The 21,311-nt window shown below is 33.8% G+C and overlaps 2 protein-coding genes across 5 annotated transcripts in view; one reads left to right on the top strand and one right to left on the bottom strand.

Moving 5' to 3' along the window:
• LOC142349929 (uncharacterized) overlaps nt 1-19,830 on the bottom strand; it is a 33,695-nt gene extending 13,865 nt beyond the window's left edge. Inside the window, exon 1 of the mRNA XM_075401785.1 lies at nt 19,603-19,830. The gene's annotated coding sequence lies outside the window, so the exon portion shown is untranslated. The remainder of the gene's footprint in view (nt 1-19,602) is intronic.
• Nucleotides 19,831-19,909: 79 nt separating this feature from the next.
• Nucleotides 19,910-21,311, top strand: part of LOC142350003 (uncharacterized) — an 8,577-nt gene continuing 7,175 nt past the window's right edge. The window contains exon 1 of one of the 4 annotated variants that reach the window (XM_075401891.1): nt 19,910-20,050. The gene's annotated coding sequence lies outside the window, so the exon portion shown is untranslated. Of the gene's footprint in view, nt 20,163-21,311 lie in introns of all 4 variants that reach the window. The other 3 variants (XM_075401894.1, XM_075401892.1, XM_075401893.1) reach the window with 3 other exon arrangements.

The following is a 21,311-nucleotide window of genomic DNA, read 5'->3' as shown; positions in this document are numbered from 1 at the left end:
TAAATGCCTTTATAGAAGAACTGACAATTTTCATTGCTGGTACACGAGCTGACTGCTAATTGTTTGTTTTCAAACATCAAGCGATTATAAGCGTTGAATCTAAATTGTTTTGGGAATTCTTTGCTGAGTTATTTGTGGCAATATAGCATCCGCAGTGAAAAAAGCAGTTCTCGTTTGTTTTAAAGTTGTTTAGTGTAAAATTATTGTTTTCAAATCTCTGCATGCTTTAGAGAAGTTGATAAATAGCTCAGACAGTGTCTTAGGAGACGGTTATTGATAATTTGTTGCACTTGAGCCAAACAGGGTTCGGCAGTTTTGCAAGCTCAACATTCCGATTTTTCGCTGAGTTTGAATTAAGAATGAAACCTTCCGTATTGGAAGATGTCCACCATTGTTGAAAAGAAGGAAGAAAATGTACTGTAGCTTTCTGGGTTACCAGGGTTTGAGGCTTTGAAAAATGAGTTTCTCGAGAAATGCCTTTACTATACGTTTCGGGTTAACAATATGCTCTTGGAGGCGACTTATTGCAGAAACGTATGAATTTCAACCATAACCCTCTGCAAGGTCCTTTGCTTCGCCCGTTAGTAGCGATTTTTAAGAAACCATTTTTTCGGATGGTGTTAGTGGAGCTTGATCAACAGTAGCTTCAAACATGCTGAATCACTTCATCCAACTCAATTGATCACCGTTGAAAATTTCACATGGAATTTTGGTACAGATTTCTGGAGACAATTTGACATCGAAACTGATTGCTCATGGGGTTTCAGCAATTGACTGTAACTATCTAACTGCAACTAACAGCAAAAGGGGTTGCAGCGGGCGCTGTAGCCGAGTATAATAATTGAGTTCGGTCATTAACGGAGTGGTCGAAAACAAATTTAATGCTATTCTGTTGTTGTAAGTGTAGCATTATGTTGTCGCCACGGAAGATGCTTTTCTTGGGATCTAGGCCCAAAACAGACGTTTTCAGTTGTTTTCTCGTGTTTACGTATTCAAGGTGTTTTCTTATCAACCTGAATGTCTTTTCAAAATCTATTTTTAGCCGATAGAATTCTCTCGTCATTCAATCTTGTTCTTCAGTTTCCACGAAATTGTGCAAATTTGGAATTGGGCTCAAGTCTATGTTGCATTCTTTTTCATATCTTCAGTTTTTTCTTTCAAGCTTTCTAAATTCTCTAAAGCTTCAATTTCAGAAAGCACGTTGTCAAAATAAAGCTCTATGTCAATCTCAATTATTAGTGTTGACATTGGCAATCGCTTTTGTTCCTGAAGTTTAGAGTTTTATATTGCAGCCATGGAATTCTGTTCTGCTCGAATGTATCGGAACTCATGGCCGGTTCACTGCTGCGTGTGGTTGATCTAAATTCAACCATAAATGTAAGCTATAACCTTGTAAAAGACACAAAAAGTTTTTAAGCTGAAGGGTATTGATCTTCACCAACCAATGATTAGCATTTGCTAACAAACCTTAGTTCTTGCTAAGAATGATTGGTACTTTAATGTGCCGGATGATTTGTTTGCATAAGAGTTCTCCGTAATGACCATCGTAATTTCTACGACATCTATACCTATCACCACTTATACCAATAAAAATTACTTACTCCTAAATTACTCCTAAACCTTCCCTTCTTATACCAATAAGTGCTTACCTACCTACCTAATTTTGCCCTACTTAGACCTCAACTACCAAAGACCAGAGCAACACATTATCGATCCAGAATCTATCAATATCAGTTCTGACGCTAGCCGGATGCCAAAGCCTACCAGTATGTACCTATCCAAATATCTGTTAAGAGGGAAACTTGGTGTCGGTGCAACAGCAGAAAAACCGGAAAGTGGGCGGGTGTTTGGGAAATGACCGAGCAGAAAGGCGTTCTCGGGACGGGTAAGACCCCAGAAGAACTGGAAAGGAAGCGGTTGTTGGGGAAAAAACCAACCATAAAGGGTACTCGGGTTGGTTAAAACCCCAGAATAACCGCAAGGCAGGCGAGGGTTAGGGAAATGAAGAACCAGAAAGAGGCCTTCGTTGGGGTGGGTAAAAGACCAGAAGAACTTGATTAGAAGTGGTTGTTGGTGAAAAGAGCTTCAAGAAATTGTCATCTGTTTAAAACTCCAGAAAAACGGGAATGGAGGAGGGGTTGGGTAAACGACCAACCTGAAAGGGATGGGTAAACTTCCAGAGAAACTGGAATGGACGGGTGGGGGGTTGGGTGAAAAGACCAATCTCAAGAGGTCCTTGGGGATGGGTAAAACTCCAGAAGAACCGGAAGGAAGGCGGTGACTGGGGAAGTGAACAACCAAGAAAAAGTCCTCTGTGTGCTGAAAAAAACCTAGACGAAACGGAAAGGAAGGGGATTGGGGAAACGATTAACCGGAGGGCAGTCCTCGCTTGGGTAAAACCACAGAGGAACCGAATTTCAGGCGGGGTTTAGGGTAAAGAACCAACAAGAAAGGGCTCCTCGGTTGGGTAAAAACTCAAGAAGAACTGGAAAACAGACGGGAATGGGGAAACGACCAACCTGAAAGGGGTCGTCGTGGTGAGTAAAACACCCAGAAGAACCGGAATTATGAGTTCTAAATTCTTACTGACTTGTGGTAAGATGGTGTTAATTAGATCTGATTATTTTGAAGAAGTTTTTGGTTAATAATGCAACTCAGTTGTCTTTTGTTCCGCTTGTTTTTTGTTACTACAGGTATTCGAAAGTCATCAGCTTCCGTCCATTTTGATTATGATTTTCAGGTCAATTTTTGCCGGCTTTTTATCCGAAATCGATTCAAAGTGTTTTGGACATGTGTTTGTATATGATAGATACAGAGAGAAAGAGAGAGTGTTCTTATAAATTTTTGAGTTGTTGTGTTGCTTGTTTGTAGTCTTTGTGTTTCTGCGGTGTTGTGTTGATGCTTAGTTTGACCGATATAAGAATAGGGTGCACGCCATGATTCTTGATAATCTGGCTCTTTGTATATTTTTACCCTGTAGCCTAAATTCACCTGACCTCACGAGTAACCGGCATAATAACCTTATAAAAAAGTACATTTACCTTCAACTTTTTTCTTAGGAATTTATCAAGAAAGTCTCAAGAGTTTTGACGCACTTGTTCTATATGGTGTTATTCTATAGCTTTGTTGCATTTTTTACAGGTCTGAAGTGAGTCTTAAAATGTTCTGTAAAAGAAGTTTTTGCACATTAAAGAAACAATTAAAAAAGAGAAAAAATAATATAACGGAAAAAGATCTTTGATTTTTTTTATTCCTGCCATTTTTTGGTCTTGATATCTCTTCGCAGCTCGTCGGTTGCCATTCATATTCATTTACTTTCTGTTAGTGCGCAGTGTGTTATTTTGAATAACTTGTGTTTTATAGGTTTGATTACTATGACATTATTGTTTATGATTCTTCTGTTGTGTTTTACGCGTCATTGAGATCATATGAGTACTTGCGCCTCAAGTTTGGTTTCAGCAGTTTTAAAGTTCTTGTTTCATCATTTACCTAATGTTTTGGAATGTTTCGCGTGCATCAATTTCCAAAGTTTTCAATTTTCCGGCAGAGAGCAGCTTAACTCTAATGCTCCATTGTTTAATGCTCGGCATATAGTCAGGGTAGGTATTTGGGCTCCCATGCAGTTTACAATAAAAATGAGATATAATTTGAACAAGGTCTTTTGAAGTTTTTTGAATTAAAATGGAATGAAACTGGTAAGTCTTTAACAAACAAACTACTCATTAATGTAGCCCACTGCCCCAATGTAAGTAATTTAAATTTTTCCTGGATGCGATGACTTTAGGAAACTCAAATGTGTATTTGTTGACAGACAATCAGATTTTATCGAAAAATAATAAAAAAAATGTTAGGTTCAGAAAATAGACAGTCACTTGATATTTTCACAGCAAACATTTGGCTATGTTTTAGAAATGATACGGAGAAAACATGGACAAATGATAAAAAAATTTTCCTTATATGACCACATTTCGAAAAACCAAATGTTTGAAGTCAATTTTCTAGAAACGGTTCTTTGAGTTGATCACTTCACAATTGTGTATCAGAATTAATAAGGACAGATCACAGTCATAAGGAAAAACTATTTTTGATACGGAATATCAATAAATACTGAAGTCAAATTTTTATTCTTGACATTGCGCTGCACGATTGGTCACCAATGTAGCACATATATGAGCCCAAGGAAATGTTTCTGAGTTGTTTCAAAACATCGGAACTTTTGAACCTATTCTGAGTTTTCATTCGTCTTTGGAGTTAAGTGAGTCTTGAAGGTTCTTAAAATGTTCTGTAAAAAAAGTGTTTGCACAATAAAGAAACAATAAAAAAAGAGAAAGAATAATATAACGGAAAAAGATCTTTGATTTTTTTTATTCCTGCCATTTTTTGGTCTTGATATCTCTTCGCAGCTCGTCGGTTGCCATTCATATTCATTTACTTTCTGTTAGTGCGCAGTGTGTTATTTTGAATAACCTGTGTTTTATAGGTTTGATTACTATGACATTATTATTTATGGTTCTTCTGTAGTGTTTTACGCGTCAGTGAGATTATATGAGTACTTGCGCCTCAAATTTGGTTTCAGCAGTTTTTAAGTTCTTTTTTCACCATTTACCTAATTTATTGGAATGTTTCGCGTGCATCATTTTCTAAAGTTTTCCATTTTTGGCAGAGAGCAGCTTAACTCTAATGCTCTATTGTATAATGCTCTGCATATAATTAGGGTAGGTATTTGGGTTCCCACGCAGTTTACAATAAAAATGAGATTTGATTTGAACAAGATCTTTTGAAGTTTTTTGAATGAAAATGGAATGAAACTGCTAAGCCTTTAACAAACAAACTACTCATTAATGTAGCCCACTGCCCCAATGAAAGTATTTTAAATTTTTTCAGGATGAAATGACTTTAGGAAACTCAAATGTGTATTTGTTGACAGACAATCAGATTTTATCGAAAAATAATAAAAAAAATGTTAGGTTCAGAAAATAGACAGTCACTTGATATTTTCACAGCAAACATTTGGCTATGTTTTAGAAATGATCCGGAGAAAACATGGACAAATGATAAAAAAATATTCCTTATATGACCACATTTCGAAAAACCAAATGTTTGAAGTCAATTTTCTAGAAACGGTTCTCTGAGTTGATCACTTCACAATTGTGTATCAGCCTTAATAAGGACAGATCACAGTCATAAGGAAAAACTATTTTTGATACGGAATATCAATAAATACTGAAGTCAAATTTTTATTCTTGACATTGCGCTGCACGATTGGTCACCAATGTAGCAGATATATGAGCCCAAGGAAATGTTTCTGAATTGTTTCAAAACATCGCAACTTTTGAATCTATTCTGAGTTTTCATTCGTCTTTGGAGTTAAGTGAGTCTTGAAGGTTCTTAAAATGTTCTGTAAAAAAAGTGTTTGCACAATAAAGAAACAATAAAAAAAGAGAAAGAATAATATAAGTGAAAAGGTCTTTGATTTTTTTACTCCTGCCAACTTCTATTCTTGATGTCTCTTCGCATCTCGTTGGTCGCCATTCATATTCATTTACTTTCTGTTGACTCGCAGTGTGTTATTTTGAATAACCTGTGTTTTATAGGTTTGATTACTATGACATTATTATTTATAATTCTTCTGTTGTGTTTTACGCGTCATTGAGATCATATGAGTACTTGCGCCTCAAATTTGATTTCAGCAGTTTTAAAGTTCTTTTTTCACCATTTACCTAATTTTTTGGAAAGTTTCGTGTGCATCATTTTCTAAGGTTTTCCATTTTCGGCAGAGAGCAGCGTAACTCTAATGCTCTATTGTATAATGCTCTGCATATAGTTAGGGTAGGTATTTGGGCTCCCACGCAGTTTAAAAAAATCGAGATATGATTTAACCTTATAAACCGCAATTACCTTATAAAAAGTACATTTACCGTCTTCAACATTTTTCTTAGGATTTTATCAAGAAAGTCTCAAGAGTTTTGACGCACTTGTTCCATATGGTGTTATTCTATAGCTTTGTTGCATTTTTTACAGGTCTGAAGTGAGTCTTGAAGGTTCTTAAAACCTTCTGTAAAAGAAGTGTTTGCATATTAAAGAAACAATTGAAAAAGAGAAAGAAAAATATAAGTGAAAAAGGTCTTTGATTTTTTTATTCCTGCCAACTTTTGGTCTTGATATCCCTTCGCAGCTCTTCGGTTGCCATTCACATTCATTTACTTCCTGTTGGTGCGCAGTGTGTTCTTTTGAATAACCTGTGTTTTATGGGTTTGATTACTATGACATTATTATTTATGATTCTTCTGTAGTGTTTTACGCGTCAGTGAGATTATATGAGTACTTGCGCCTCAAGTTTGGTTTCAGCAGTTTTAAAGTTCTTGTTTCATCATTTATCTAATTTTTTGGAATGTTTCGCGTGCGTCATTTTCTAAAGTTTTCATTTTTCCGGCAGAGAACAGCTTAACTCTAATGCTCTATTGTATAATGCTTGGCATATAATTAGGGTAGGTATTTGGGCTCCCACGCAGTTTACAAGAAAAATGAAATATGATTTGAACAAGATCTTTTGAAGTTTTTTGAACTAAAATGGATTGAAACTGGGTAGCCTTTAACAAACAAAATACTCATTAATGTAGTCCACTGCCCCAATGTAAGTATTTTAAATTTTTTCAGGATGAAATGACTTTAGGAAACTCAAATGTGTATTTGTTGACAGACAATCAGATTTTATCGAAAAATAATAAAAAATTGTTAGGTTCAGAAGATAGACAGTCACTTGATATTTTCACAGCAAACATTAGGCTATGTTTTAGAAATGATCCGGAGAAAACATGGATAAATGGTAAAAAATATTCCTTATATGACCACATTTCGAAGAACCAAATGTTTGAAATCAATTTTCTAGAAACGGTTCTTTGAAATGATCACTTCACAATTGTGTATCAGAATTAATGAGGACAGATCACAGTCATAAGAAAAGACTATTTTTGATACGGAATATCAATAAATACTGATATCAAATTTTCTTTCTTGACATTGCGCTGCAAGATTGGTCACCAATGTAGCAGACATATGAGCCCAAGGAAATGTTTCTGAATTGTTTCAAAAATACATCGAAACTTTTGAACCTATTCTGAGTTTTCATTCATCTTTGGAGTTAAGTGAGTCTTGAAGGTTCTTAAAATGTTCTGTAAAAGAAAGTGTTTGCACAATAAAGAAACAATTAAAAAAGAGAAAAAATAATATAACGGAAAAAGATCTTTGATTTTTTTTATTCCTGCCATTTTTTGGTCTTGATATCTCTTCGCAGCTCGTCGGTTGCCATTCATATTCATTTACTTTCTGTTAGTGCGCAGTGTGTTATTTTGAATAACCTGTGTTTTATAGGTTTGATTACTATGACATTATTGTTTATGATTCTTCTGTTGTGTTTTACGCGTCATTGAGATCATATGAGTACTTGCGCCTCAAGTTTGGTTTCAGCAGTTTTAAAGTTCTTGTTTCATCATTTACCTAATGTTTTGGAATGTTTCGCGTGCATCAATTTCCAAAGTTTTCAATTTTCCGGCAGAGAGCAGCTTAACTCTAATGCTCCATTGTTTAATGCTCGGCATATAGTCAGGGTAGGTATTTGGGCTCCCATGCAGTTTACAATAAAAATGAGATATAATTTGAACAAGGTCTTTTGAAGTTTTTTGAATTAAAATGGAATGAAACTGGTAAGTCTTTAACAAACAAACTACTCATTAATGTAGCCCACTGCCCCAATGTAAGTAATTTAAATTTTTCCTGGATGAGATGACTTTAGGAAACTCAAATGTGTATTTGTTGACAGACAATCAGATTTTATCGAAAAATAATAAAAAAAATGTTAGGTTCAGAAAATAGACAGTCACTTGATATTTTCACAGCAAACATTTGGCTATGTTTTAGAAATGATACGGAGAAAACATGGACAAATGATAAAAAAATTTTCCTTATATGACCACATTTCGAAAAACCAAATGTTTGAAGTCAATTTTCTAGAAACGGTTCTTTGAGTTGATCACTTCAAAATTGTGTATCAGAATTAATAAGGACAGATCACAGTCATAAGGAAAAACTATTTTTGATACGGAATATCAATAAATACTGAAGTCAAATTTTTATTCTTGACATTGCGCTGCACGATTGGTCACCAATGTAGCACATATATGAGCCCAAGGAAATGTTTCTGAGTTGTTTCAAAACATCGGAACTTTTGAACCTATTCTGAGTTTTCATTCGTCTTTGGAGTTAAGTGAGTCTTGAAGGTTCTTAAAATGTTCTGTAAAAAAAGTGTTTGCACAATAAAGAAACAATAAAAAAAGAGAAAGAATAATATAACGGAAAAAGATCTTTGATTTTTTTTATTCCTGCCATTTTTTGGTCTTGATATCTCTTCGCAGCTCGTCGGTTGCCATTCATATTCATTTACTTTCTGTTAGTGCGCAGTGTGTTATTTTGAATAACCTGTGTTTTATAGGTTTGATTACTATGACATTATTATTTATGGTTCTTCTGTAGTGTTTTACGCGTCAGTGAGATTATATGAGTACTTGCGCCTCAAATTTGGTTTCAGCAGTTTTTAAGTTCTTTTTTCACCATTTACCTAATTTATTGGAATGTTTCGCGTGCATCATTTTCTAAAGTTTTCCATTTTTGGCAGAGAGCAGCTTAACTCTAATGCTCTATTGTATAATGCTCTGCATATAATTAGGGTAGGTATTTGGGTTCCCACGCAGTTTACAATAAAAATGAGATTTGATTTGAACAAGATCTTTTGAAGTTTTTTGAATGAAAATGGAATGAAACTGCTAAGCCTTTAACAAACAAACTACTCATTAATGTAGCCCACTGCCCCAATGAAAGTATTTTAAATTTTTTCAGGATGAAATGACTTTAGGAAACTCAAATGTGTATTTGTTGACAGACAATCAGATTTTATCGAAAAATAATAAAAAAAATGTTAGGTTCAGAAAATAGACAGTCACTTGATATTTTCACAGCAAACATTTGGCTATGTTTTAGAAATGATCCGGAGAAAACATGGACAAATGATAAAAAAATATTCCTTATATGACCACATTTCGAAAAACCAAATGTTTGAAGTCAATTTTCTAGAAACGGTTCTCTGAGTTGATCACTTCACAATTCTGTATCAGCCTTAATAAGGACAGATCACAGTCATAAGGAAAAACTATTTTTGATACGGAATATCAATAAATACTGAAGTCAAATTTTTATTCTTGACATTGCGCTGCACGATTGGTCACCAATGTAGCAGATATATGAGCCCAAGGAAATGTTTCTGAATTGTTTCAAAACATCGCAACTTTTGAATCTATTCTGAGTTTTCATTCGTCTTTGGAGTTAAGTGAGTCTTGAAGGTTCTTAAAATGTTCTGTAAAAAAAGTGTTTGCACAATAAAGAAACAATAAAAAAAGAGAAAGAATAATATAAGTGAAAAGGTCTTTGATTTTTTTACTCCTGCCAACTTCTATTCTTGATGTCTCTTCGCATCTCGTTGGTCGCCATTCATATTCATTTACTTTCTGTTGACTCGCAGTGTGTTATTTTGAATAACCTGTGTTTTATAGGTTTGATTACTATGACATTATTATTTATAATTCTTCTGTTGTGTTTTACGCGTCATTGAGATCATATGAGTACTTGCGCCTCAAATTTGATTTCAGCAGTTTTAAAGTTCTTTTTTCACCATTTACCTAATTTTTTGGAAAGTTTCGTGTGCATCATTTTCTAAGGTTTTCCATTTTCGGCAGAGAGCAGCGTAACTCTAATGCTCTATTGTATAATGCTCTGCATATAGTTAGGGTAGGTATTTGGGCTCCCACGCAGTTTAAAAAAATCGAGATATGATTTAACCTTATAAACAGCAATTACCTTATAAAAAGTACATTTACCGTCTTCAACATTTTTCTTAGGATTTTATCAAGAAAGTCTCAAGAGTTTTGACGCACTTGTTCCATATGGTGTTATTCTATAGCTTTGTTGCATTTTTTACAGGTCTGAAGTGAGTCTTGAAGGTTCTTAAAACCTTCTGTAAAAGAAGTGTTTGCATATTAAAGAAACAATTGAAAAAGAGAAAGAAAAATATAAGTGAAAAAGGTCTTTGATTTTTTTATTCCTGCCAACTTTTGGTCTTGATATCCCTTCGCAGCTCTTCGGTTGCCATTCACATTCATTTACTTCCTGTTGGTGCGCAGTGTGTTCTTTTGAATAACCTGTGTTTTATGGGTTTGATTACTATGACATTATTATTTATGATTCTTCTGTAGTGTTTTACGCGTCAGTGAGATTATATGAGTACTTGCGCCTCAAGTTTGGTTTCAGCAGTTTTAAAGTTCTTGTTTCATCATTTATCTAATTTTTTGGAATGTTTCGCGTGCGTCATTTTCTAAAGTTTTCATTTTTCCGGCAGAGAACAGCTTAACTCTAATGCTCTATTGTATAATGCTTGGCATATAATTAGGGTAGGTATTTGGGCTCCCACGCAGTTTACAAGAAAAATGAAATATGATTTGAACAAGATCTTTTGAAGTTTTTTGAACTAAAATGGATTGAAACTGGGTAGCCTTTAACAAACAAAATACTCATTAATGTAGTCCACTGCCCCAATGTAAGTATTTTAAATTTTTTCAGGATGAAATGACTTTAGGAAACTCAAATGTGTATTTGTTGACAGACAATCAGATTTTATCGAAAAATAATAAAAAATTGTTAGGTTCAGAAGATAGACAGTCACTTGATATTTTCACAGCAAACATTAGGCTATGTTTTAGAAATGATCCGGAGAAAACATGGATAAATGGTAAAAAATATTCCTTATATGACCACATTTCGAAGAACCAAATGTTTGAAATCAATTTTCTAGAAACGGTTCTTTGAAATGATCACTTCACAATTGTGTATCAGAATTAATGAGGACAGATCACAGTCATAAGAAAAGACTATTTTTGATACGGAATATCAATAAATACTGATATCAAATTTTCTTTCTTGACATTGCGCTGCAAGATTGGTCACCAATGTAGCAGACATATGAGCCCAAGGAAATGTTTCTGAATTGTTTCAAAAATACATCGAAACTTTTGAACCTATTCTGAGTTTTCATTCATCTTTGGAGTTAAGTGAGTCTTGAAGGTTCTTAAAATGTTCTGTAAAAGAAAGTGTTTGCACAATAAAGAAACAATAAAAAAAGAGAAAGAATAATATAAGTGAAAAGGTCTTTGATTTTATTACTCCTGTCAATTTTTGTTCTTGATATCTCTTCGCATCTCGTTGGTTGCCATTCAGAATCATTTACTTTTGTTGTCGCGCAGTGTGTTATTTTGAGCAACCTGTGTTTTTTTTAGGTTTGATTACTATGACATTATTGTTTATGATTCTTCTGTTGTGTTTTACGCGTCATTGAGATCATATGAGTACTTGCGCCTCAAGTTTGGTTTCAGCAGTTTTAAAGTTCTTGTTTCATCATTTACCTAATGTTTTGGAATGTTTCGCGTGCATCAATTTCCAAAGTTTTCAATTTTCCGGCAGAGAGCAGCTTAACTCTAATGCTCCATTGTTTAATGCTCGGCATATAGTCAGGGTAGGTATTTGGGCTCCCATGCAGTTTACAATAAAAATGAGATATAATTTGAACAAGGTCTTTTGAAGTTTTTTGAATTAAAATGGAATGAAACTGGTAAGTCTTTAACAAACAAACTACTCATTAATGTAGCCCACTGCCCCAATGTAAGTAATTTAAATTTTTCCTGGATGAGATGACTTTAGGAAACTCAAATGTGTAATTGTTGACAGAAAACCAAATTTTATCAAAAATTTTTTTAAAATGTTAGGTTCAAAAGATAGATAGTCACTTGATATTTTCATAGCAAACATTAAGCTATGCTTTAGAAATGATCCGGAGAAAACATGGATAATTGGTAAAAAAATATTCCTTATATGACCACTGTTCGAAGAACCAAATGTTTGAAGTCAGTTTTCTAGAAACGGTTCTTTGAGTTGATCACTTCACAATTGTGTATCAGCATTAATAATGACAGATCACAGTCATAAGAAAAGACTATATTCGATACGTAATATCAATAAATGCTGAAGTCAAATTTTCATTCTTTACATTGCTCTGCAAGATTGGTCACCAATGTGGCCGATATATGAGCTCAAGGAAATGTTTCTGAATTGTTTCAAAAATACATCGGAGCTTTTGAACCTATTCTGAGTTTTCATTCATCTTTGGAGATAAGTGAGTCTTGAGGGTTTTTAAAATGTTCTGTAAAAAAAAGCGTTTGCTCAATAAAGAAACAATAAAAAAAAAGAAAGAATAATAGAAGTTAAAAGCCTTTGATTTTTTTTATTCCTGCCAACTTCTGTTCTTGATATCTCTTCGCAGCTCGTTGGTTGTCATTTACATTCGTTTACTTTGTGTTGGCGCGCAGTGTGTTATTTTGAATAACCTGTGTTTTTTAGGTTTGATTACTATGACATTATTATTTATGATTCTGCTGTTGTATTTTACGCGTCAGTGAGATTATATGAGTACTTGCGCCTCAAGTTTGGTTTCAGCAGTTTTAAAGTTCTTGTTTCATCATTTATCTAATTTTTTGGAATGTTTCGCGTGCGTCATTTTCTAAAGTTTTCATTTTTCCGGCAGAGAACAGCTTAACTCTAATGCTCTATTGTATAATGCTTGGCATATAATTAGGGTAGGTATTTGGGCTCCCACGCAGTTTACAAGAAAAATGAAATATGATTTGAACAAGATCTTTTGAAGTTTTTTGAACTAAAATGGATTGAAACTGGGTAGCCTTTAACAAACAAACTACTCATTAATGTAGCCCACTGCCCCAATGTAAGTAATTTAATTTTTTCCTGGATGAGATGACTTTATTTGTGTATTTGTATAAGTGTATTTGTTGACAGACAATCAAATTTTATCGAAAAGTTTTTAAAAAATTTTAGGTTCAAAAGATAGACAGTTAATTGATATTTTCATAGTAAACATTAGGCTATGTTTTCGAAATGAGCCGGAGAAAACATGGATAAATGGTAAAAAATATTCCTCATATGACCACTGTTCGAAGAACCAAATGTTTGAAGTCAATTTTCTAGAAACGGTTCTTTGAGTTGATCACTTCAAAAAGTGTGTGTCAGCATTAATAAAGACAGATCACAGTCATAAGAAAAGACTTTTTTTGATACGTAATACCAATAAATAATGAAGTCAAAATTTCATTCAACACTTTGCGGTGCAAGATTGGTCACCAATGTAGCAGATATATGAGCCCAAGGGAATGTTTCTGAACTGTTTCAAAAATTCAGCGAAACTTTTGAACCTATTCTGAGTTTTCATTCATCTTTGGAGTTGGTAGAAAGTTGTACAAAGTAAAACCAAAAAAAATGTTGACAAAGGAAATACGTGGTCTCATCAATAAAAAACAACCCAATTTAATGAGTGGAAGAAAAACCCCAAACCAGCAGTTTTCTAACAATTACAAATCTTTACGCATATCAGTGAATAGAAAACTGATAAAAGTTGTCGATGATTATACAAAGCTCTTTTCCAGGAGCTTCCAACTTCGAGAGAACAGTGGAAGTTCATCAAAAACAAGATCAACTCAAACAGTAAAAGAGAAAAAATTGACAAAGTAAAGGAGGGCAGTCTTGTAGCTAAGGATGACAGAAAGATTGTCAATATTTTCAATAACTGTTTTACGAGACTCGGATTATTTAAAACTAAAGAAATTTCTCCAAATCCGCCTTCCCTAACATCTTTAGGAAGATAACTTAACTTCCGACCAGTAACCAGAAAGGACTTGTATAATGTTAGTGATAATCTACCTATGCATACCTTGCCGGGACCAAGAATAAAACTACATTGGGCGCTGAAGGATTGTATTTTGTCCTTTGGAACTCAATTATAACTTGTCATCAATCAATTTGTAAAAAAAACAGTTCTCCTAATGTTTTGAAATCAGCCCAAGTTACCACCTGTTAATAAGAAAGGAGACAGACTAGAACCAGGAAAACTATCAACCCATATCGGTCACACCAACTCTAGCAAAAACTTTTGAGCGATTACTACTTGAACAACTGACTCACAACTTAAGTTTTAATGGTTCAATTAACAAGAATCACTTCGGATTTCAACAGCAATAATATAATATAATAATATAATAACTGAAAACGTGAACCAGTTCGTTCAAAATGAAAGTATTGTTACACTTTTTATAGACTCATCAAGGGCTCTCATCTCAATATCTATAGATGTTTTTGTGAACAAAATATGAAAAAAACTTATTAAACTCCTTTCTTTTTTGATAGATAACACTTTGTTAAAAATGGGATCACAAAATCAGACAGGGTTGTCATAGAAGCTGCTTTAAACAAGACAGATCAATAGATTAAAACCAAAAAGTTTAACTTTAAACGAGGAAAAACTTTGTTAAAAATACCGCTAAAAAACAAGAATAACTCTTTTTAAATCACTTGTATTGTCTCAGTTGGATTTTTGTGCGATTGTTTTCCAAATTTTCCATCTTGCTCTGTCGACAAAAGTAAAAGAATAACTGAGCCATATAAATTTTTTCTGAAAACCAAATAAAATGCTGTCAGATATCTACTTTGGAGACAAAAACTCTTCAGCAGAACTCCGAATAACAAAAAGGTCATTTAATGTGTTTTTTCAATTTTCTTCAACAATAAAACCGCTCTAGTAAGCATTTCAGAATTTTAGAAAACGTGCAAATTAATGCAAGTAATAGAAGGCACAACCTTTTCAAAGAAACCAAACGTAAGTCAAAATGGAGTAAAGGTTCAATTGTTCGTGGTTTTATTGCAAATAGGAACAAACTTTCAATTACAATTACAAACGCAACGCCTAAGACCAAATTTAAAAAGAAAGTCACAGCGGAAATGCTTAAAAAACACGAAAGAGTTCCAATAGACAGAAAGGTAACAGGATTCAGTTACCTTTTTTTTAACATGTAACCTTAACCAAGTGGTTAATTTAATTTACTTGTTTCGTGTTATTTATAAAAAATTTGACATTTGTTTTGGTCAAATTAATAATGAACCTCCAGAAATCATCATGCTCCGATGTTCTGTGTATTCTTTATCAAAATAAGGATATTTCAATATTCTTATATAATCCTGAGCAAATCTGTATTTTTGACAAAACTTGAACTATCTTTTGTGATTCTTGTGGCCTCGGTGCCTGTTATATCAAATTTTTCCCATTGCCAACATATGCAATGGCCTGTGATACATTTCATTATTAAAATTTTCATTTTATATAACCCGCAAAAAAGATAATAATAAATATTCATTTTAATAGATTTAGTGTACACTCTTAAGTATAAATTGGGATATTTTGTCATCATTGAGTATTATGTCCTGTACACTTGAAAAATCAGGCTCAGTTACCTGAAAAATACCTAGTCATATCTGAAACATTAAGCTACTTTGCCTCACTATAACCTTGTTTTATATTGATCAGACCTCAATTGGTTTAAGAACCTTGGTTGGGCTCCCAGTTAATCCTATCAATGGATCATGGAAATTTCATAAAAAAGTATTTCAATGGGTCTTCGATGGTTCATTAAATCTTTTGGATCATAAAAAACCCATGAATTTTCCTGATGTTCTTTACTCCACAACAACGTTTTTTACCTACCTGTTTTGTATGTAAATAGTCAAATGATACTCTTGTCTACATACAGTTTCATGCCAAAACAAAAGCCAGAAATTATCTCTGGAACTAACCTTTCAGCGATCCAATTCAATAAACAATTCGCAATCAATAAACAAACCGCTATATTGTTTTATTGTTTATATCCGTGCTTTTTGTGGAGCACACATTCCCATTATACCCCTCTCCCCCAGCTTAGTGGACAAAAAACCTATACCCCCTCCACTAATCATGGTAAATATAGCATAATGGGGCTAAAAATTTATGGGGGCAATAATGGGAAGGAACCGATTTCTCTAACGAAAAGATCTAAACAATCAAAACTCAGCAGTTTTTGTCTCAATTTTGATCACGTTAGTTTCAGTTTATATCTCTCTTGAGCTGGCCTCTCAACAAACTCTTGAAGGATTGTAAGATGCATTGTAGTCATACATTTGAGCCATCCATCTCAGAAACTGTCATCCAACATTAGCTATGAAACAACGTGAACTGAATCTACAAATTGGTGGTCCCCTGGTCATTTGGCCAAAATAAGGTAACATCAGCGGCAAATAGCGTTGACAAGTCGGAAAATTCACCGCAATTTTCTTTAAAAATTTTGCGTTGAATGCATTGAATTTAAAAACAAAAATTCAACGCATTCAGCGCAAAATTATGTAGGAGATAGCGGTGAATTTTCCAACTTGTCAACGCTAGTTTCCGCTGATCTTACATATTTAGCGTAGAATTTAGCGTAGATCTTACATATTTAGCGCAGAATTTAGCGTAGATCTTACATAATTAGCGTTGAATTTAGCGCAGATCTTACATATTTTCGCGTTGAGTTTAGAGTTGATCTTACAAAAAATCAACTCGTAGAACTCTGGGTATGGGACTCGAACCACTGACCTCCTGTTTACTGGTCGCCTCTTCTACCATTGCGCCACCGTACCTTGGTTTCTTTAAGAGCCGCAATACTTATAAAGCGTAGATCTTACATATTTTGCGTTGAATTTAGCGTAGATCTTACATAGTTTGCGTTGATTATAGCGTAGATCTTACATATTTTGCATTGAATTTAGCGTAGAACTTGCATATATTTCGTTGAATTTGGCCTAGATCTTACATATTTTTTGTTGAATTTAGCAGAGATCTTACATAATTTCAACGTATTCAACGCATTTATTATGTGAGAAGTACTGGGAAAAACTTAAAATTTTTTAGAGTTTTGAAAAAAATTTGAATTCCTAAAATGGTCTGAAATGGTTTTTGCACCTTAAGAGAGCAAATGGTTATTTTTTGCTGACTTCGTTTTTCTCAATTGCGGAGTATAGGGGTCGGAACAGTAAAAAAATTAATTTTTCCGAAAAAAAACTTGAAAAATTTGAAATCATCAAATGGTCTGAATTGACTTTGCAGTGAAAAAAAATGATTTTCCGAAAATGGTCTAAAATGGATTTTGCACTATGAAAGAGCACTAAAAAGTGGTTTTTTTTGCTGACTTCGCTTTTCTCAACTGTGAAGTATAGGGGTCGAAACAGTGAAAAAATTGACTTTTTTGTATAAAAAAACATGAAAAACATTTGAAATCATAAAGTGGTCTGGAAAGAAATTCAAAAAATTGAACCTTAAATTTGTAAGATCTACGCCAAAATTCTACGCAAAATATGTAAGAATGGTGTTGAAAGCGTTGAATTTATGTAAGATCTACGCTAAATTCAACGCTAAATATGTAACATCTACGCTAAAAATCAACGCTAAATATGTAAGATCTACGCCAAATTTCAACACAAAATACGCAAGATTGGCGTTGAATGCGTTGAATTTATGTAAGATCTACGCTGAATTCAACACTAAAAATGTCATATCTACGCTAAAATTCAACGCTAAATATGTAAGATCTACGCCAAATATCAGCGCAAAATCATGTAAGATTGGCGTTGAATGCGTTGAATTTATGTAAGATCTACGCTAAATTCAACGCTAAATATGTAAGATCGAAGCTAAAATTCAACGCTAAATATGTAAGATCTACGCCAAATTTCATCGCAAAATATGTAAGATTGGCGTTGAATGCGTTGAATTTATGTAAGATCTACGCTAAATTCAACGCTATATATGTAAGATCTACGCTAAAATTCAACGCTAAATATGTAAGATCTACGCCAAAATTCAACGCCAAATTATGTAAGATTGGCGTTGAATGCGTTGAATTTATGTAAGATCTACGCTAAATTCAACGCTAAATATGTGAGATCTACGCTAAAATTCAACGCTAAATATGTAAGATCTACGCCAAATTTCAACGGAAAGTATGTAAGATTGGCGTTGAATGCGTTGACATCATGTAAGACCTACGCTAACTTCAACGCTAAATATGTAAGATCTACGCTAAAATTCAACGCTAAATATGTAAGATCTTCGCCAAAATTCAACGCAAAATCATGTAAGATTGGCGTTGAATGCGTTGAATTTATGTAAGGTCTACGCTCAAGCGTAGATCTTAAATAAATTGAACGCATTCAACGCCAATATTACATAATTTTGCGTTTTTTAGCGTTGACACCTCGACCCGGGTCTACGTTTCAACGATGCTGAACAAAATGCCAATGTCGCAATGACTGAACTACTCTAAATATTTGCGCAGAACAGATGCAAAGTTTTGTCTTGTTCGCTTTCTGCCCATAGCCCCTTGCTCCGTTGTACGCGCATCGTCTGAACAAACATATTTTCGCAATACTGTTTGATTCTCAATACTTTGATTCAGTTACCTTTTTTTTATTAAATTACTTTAGGAGGACCAAACTTTAGTTTGTTGTGAATTAGAAAACGATAGTGTTTGATTTATAAACTTCTAACATGTAACCTTAACCAAGTGGTTAGTTTAATTTACTTGTTTCGTATTATTTATAAATAATTTGACATTTGTTTTGGTCAAATTAATAATGAACCTCCAGAAATCATCATGCTCCGATGTTCTGTGTATTCTTTATCAAAATTAATGATATTTCATTAATCTGTAATATAATCCTGAGCAAATCCGTGTTTTTGACAAAACTTGAACTATCTTTTGTTATTCTTGTGGCCTCGGTGCCTGTTATATTAAATTTTTCCCATTGCCAACATTTGCAATGGCCTGTGATACATTTCATTATTGAAATATTCATATATTCATATTATATAGCCCGCAAAAAAAATAATTTTTATTATTTTAATAGATTTAGTGTACAATCTGAAGTAGAAATTGGTATATTTTGCCCGCATTGAGTATTATGTCCTGTAGACTTGAAAAATCAGGCTCAGTTGCCTGAAAAAAACTAGTAATATCTGAAACGTTAAGCTATTTTGCCCCACTATAACCTTGGTTTATATTGATCAGACCTCAATTGATTTAAGAATCTGGGTTGGGCTCCCAGTTAATCCTATCGATGAATCATAGAAATTTCTTAAAAAAGTACTTCAATGGGTCTTCGATGGTTCATTAAAACTTTTGGATCATATAAAAAATCCATTTTTTCTTAAATTCCTTTACTCCACAACACCGTTTTGTACCTACCTGTTTTGTATATAAATAGTCAAAAGATTCTGTATCAGAGGATAGGTGATTACTCTTGTCTGCATAGTTTCATGCCAAATAATAGCCTGAATTTATCCCTGGAATTAGCGTTTGATCGATCCAATTCAATGAACAGTTCACAAACCGTTATATTTTTTTTGTTTATATCCGTTTTTTTTGTGGTGCACACTTTCCCATTCTAACCCTCTCCCCCCGCCTATTGGACAAAAAACCTATACCCCCTCTCCCAATCATGGTAAATATACCATAATGGGGGGCTACAATTTCATGGGGGCAATAATGGGAAAGACCTCGACTTCTCTAACGAAAAGATCTAAACAATCAAACTCACCTGTTTTTGTCTCAATTTTGATCACGTTAGTTTCAGTTTATATCTCTCTTGTGTTGGCCTCTGAACAAACTCACGAAGGATTGTAAGCTGCTTCGTAGTCATAAATTTGAGCCATCCATCCCAGAAACTGTCATCCAACATTAGCTATGAAACAAAGTGAACTGAATCTACAAATTGGTGGTCTACGTTTCAACGATGCTGAACAAAATGCAAATGTCGCAATGACTGAACTACTCTAAATATTTGCGCAGAAAAGATGCAAAGTTTTGTCGTATTTGTATTCTACCCATAGCTCCTTGCTGCGTTTCACGCATCGTCTGAACAAACAAAGTTTCGCGAAACTGTTTGCTTCTCGGTTCCTTGAACTGATATTCTAGTATATTGATTTTGAAAACAAGTTTAGTCTTAAATCGCCTATCATTGACCACCGAAAGAGCAAGAACAGAAGGTTAGTCTAGCTCACTAATTTCCCATTTTGGTTACCTTACACTTTACCCTGGAGTATTCGTTTCAGCATGCAACTCTAATTTTAAAAGTACAGTTGTACGTTATCACGACCAGTTAGTAGTTGGATACATTTAGTACTTTTAGTAAATAATTTTTCTTGAAATGTACACTTTAATTGCTATTAGGTGTCAGTGAAACAGCTTTTTTTCATTTTTGATAAAAATGTTGAAAGCCTGTTCGATATGCAAAAACAAATCGAATACACTACGACTCCCCATTTCTCCCACTATTTTGTGTAAAGGATCGCAATATTGTATTAAAAAGAAGGGTTCCTAATTAGGTACGTACCCATACATAATTTTACGTACCATACTTTATGATAAGCGTACCCATAATTAATTTTACCTGTGTTGGATCTGACAGCGCAGAATCATAAATTACACTAAATAAAGTTTAGGTAAATTTTCCTTAACGGGGTTAAAGTAAACTTTTGCCAAGGTAAAGTTAAGGCATATATATATATATATATATATATATATATATATATATATATATATATACTATGGTACCAAAAAGCTCCGTACAGCAAAATTTTCTGCATTTAAAGCATGATTCGTGCTTCATAAGCATGATTTGCGCTGAAGCGTGAAAAAAAGGTGTGAAATTTAGAAGTTTGAAGAGAAATTTCATTCTCATTTTCTCCGCTTAAAAAGAAAAGATGATTTAACCGCTTTATTCTTTCACAGTTTGCCAATTTGCTACGCAACGAGATATCGGATTTTAATTGTCTAAAATACAAAAGAAACTCAACTTGAAATCTAGATCCAGTTCACAGTATGAAAACAAACGTTACTTGAAAAAAAAACAGTTTCGAGGCCCAAAAATCGAGCGAAGACCCCAAAATTGTCAAAAAAATATCAGAAAAAAAGTTGGTTACTGATGTTTTGAATGATCCCAAAACCTCACTGGAGCGCATTAGAGTGGCTCATAACACTTTTTCTTGCTACGATACAAATTCCAGAGTTACAGTTAGACAAATTCTTAAAAAAACATGGCGTTTTTTTCAAGAAATGCTGCAAAAAAGTAAGCTTGAAGAAGAAAAGCAAATGTTTTCGGTCAAAATCGTGCATTAATATGTTCAAGAAGCCTTTCTATTTCTGGCAGAATGTTGTTGAAGAAGAAATGGAACGAGATTTCTTGAAAAAAAAACAGAAAAACTTTGAGTTCGGACAAACGATCACTTTTGTTTTGGGGTTCAATAC

The sequence above is a fragment of the Convolutriloba macropyga genome, chromosome 11, assembly GCF_964194025.1.
Source record: "Convolutriloba macropyga chromosome 11, txConMacr16.3, whole genome shotgun sequence".
Taxonomy (NCBI): Eukaryota; Metazoa; Xenacoelomorpha; order Acoela; family Convolutidae; genus Convolutriloba; species Convolutriloba macropyga.
Note: the sequence above shows the minus strand (reverse complement) of the source record. Positions and strands in the feature narration are given on the sequence as shown.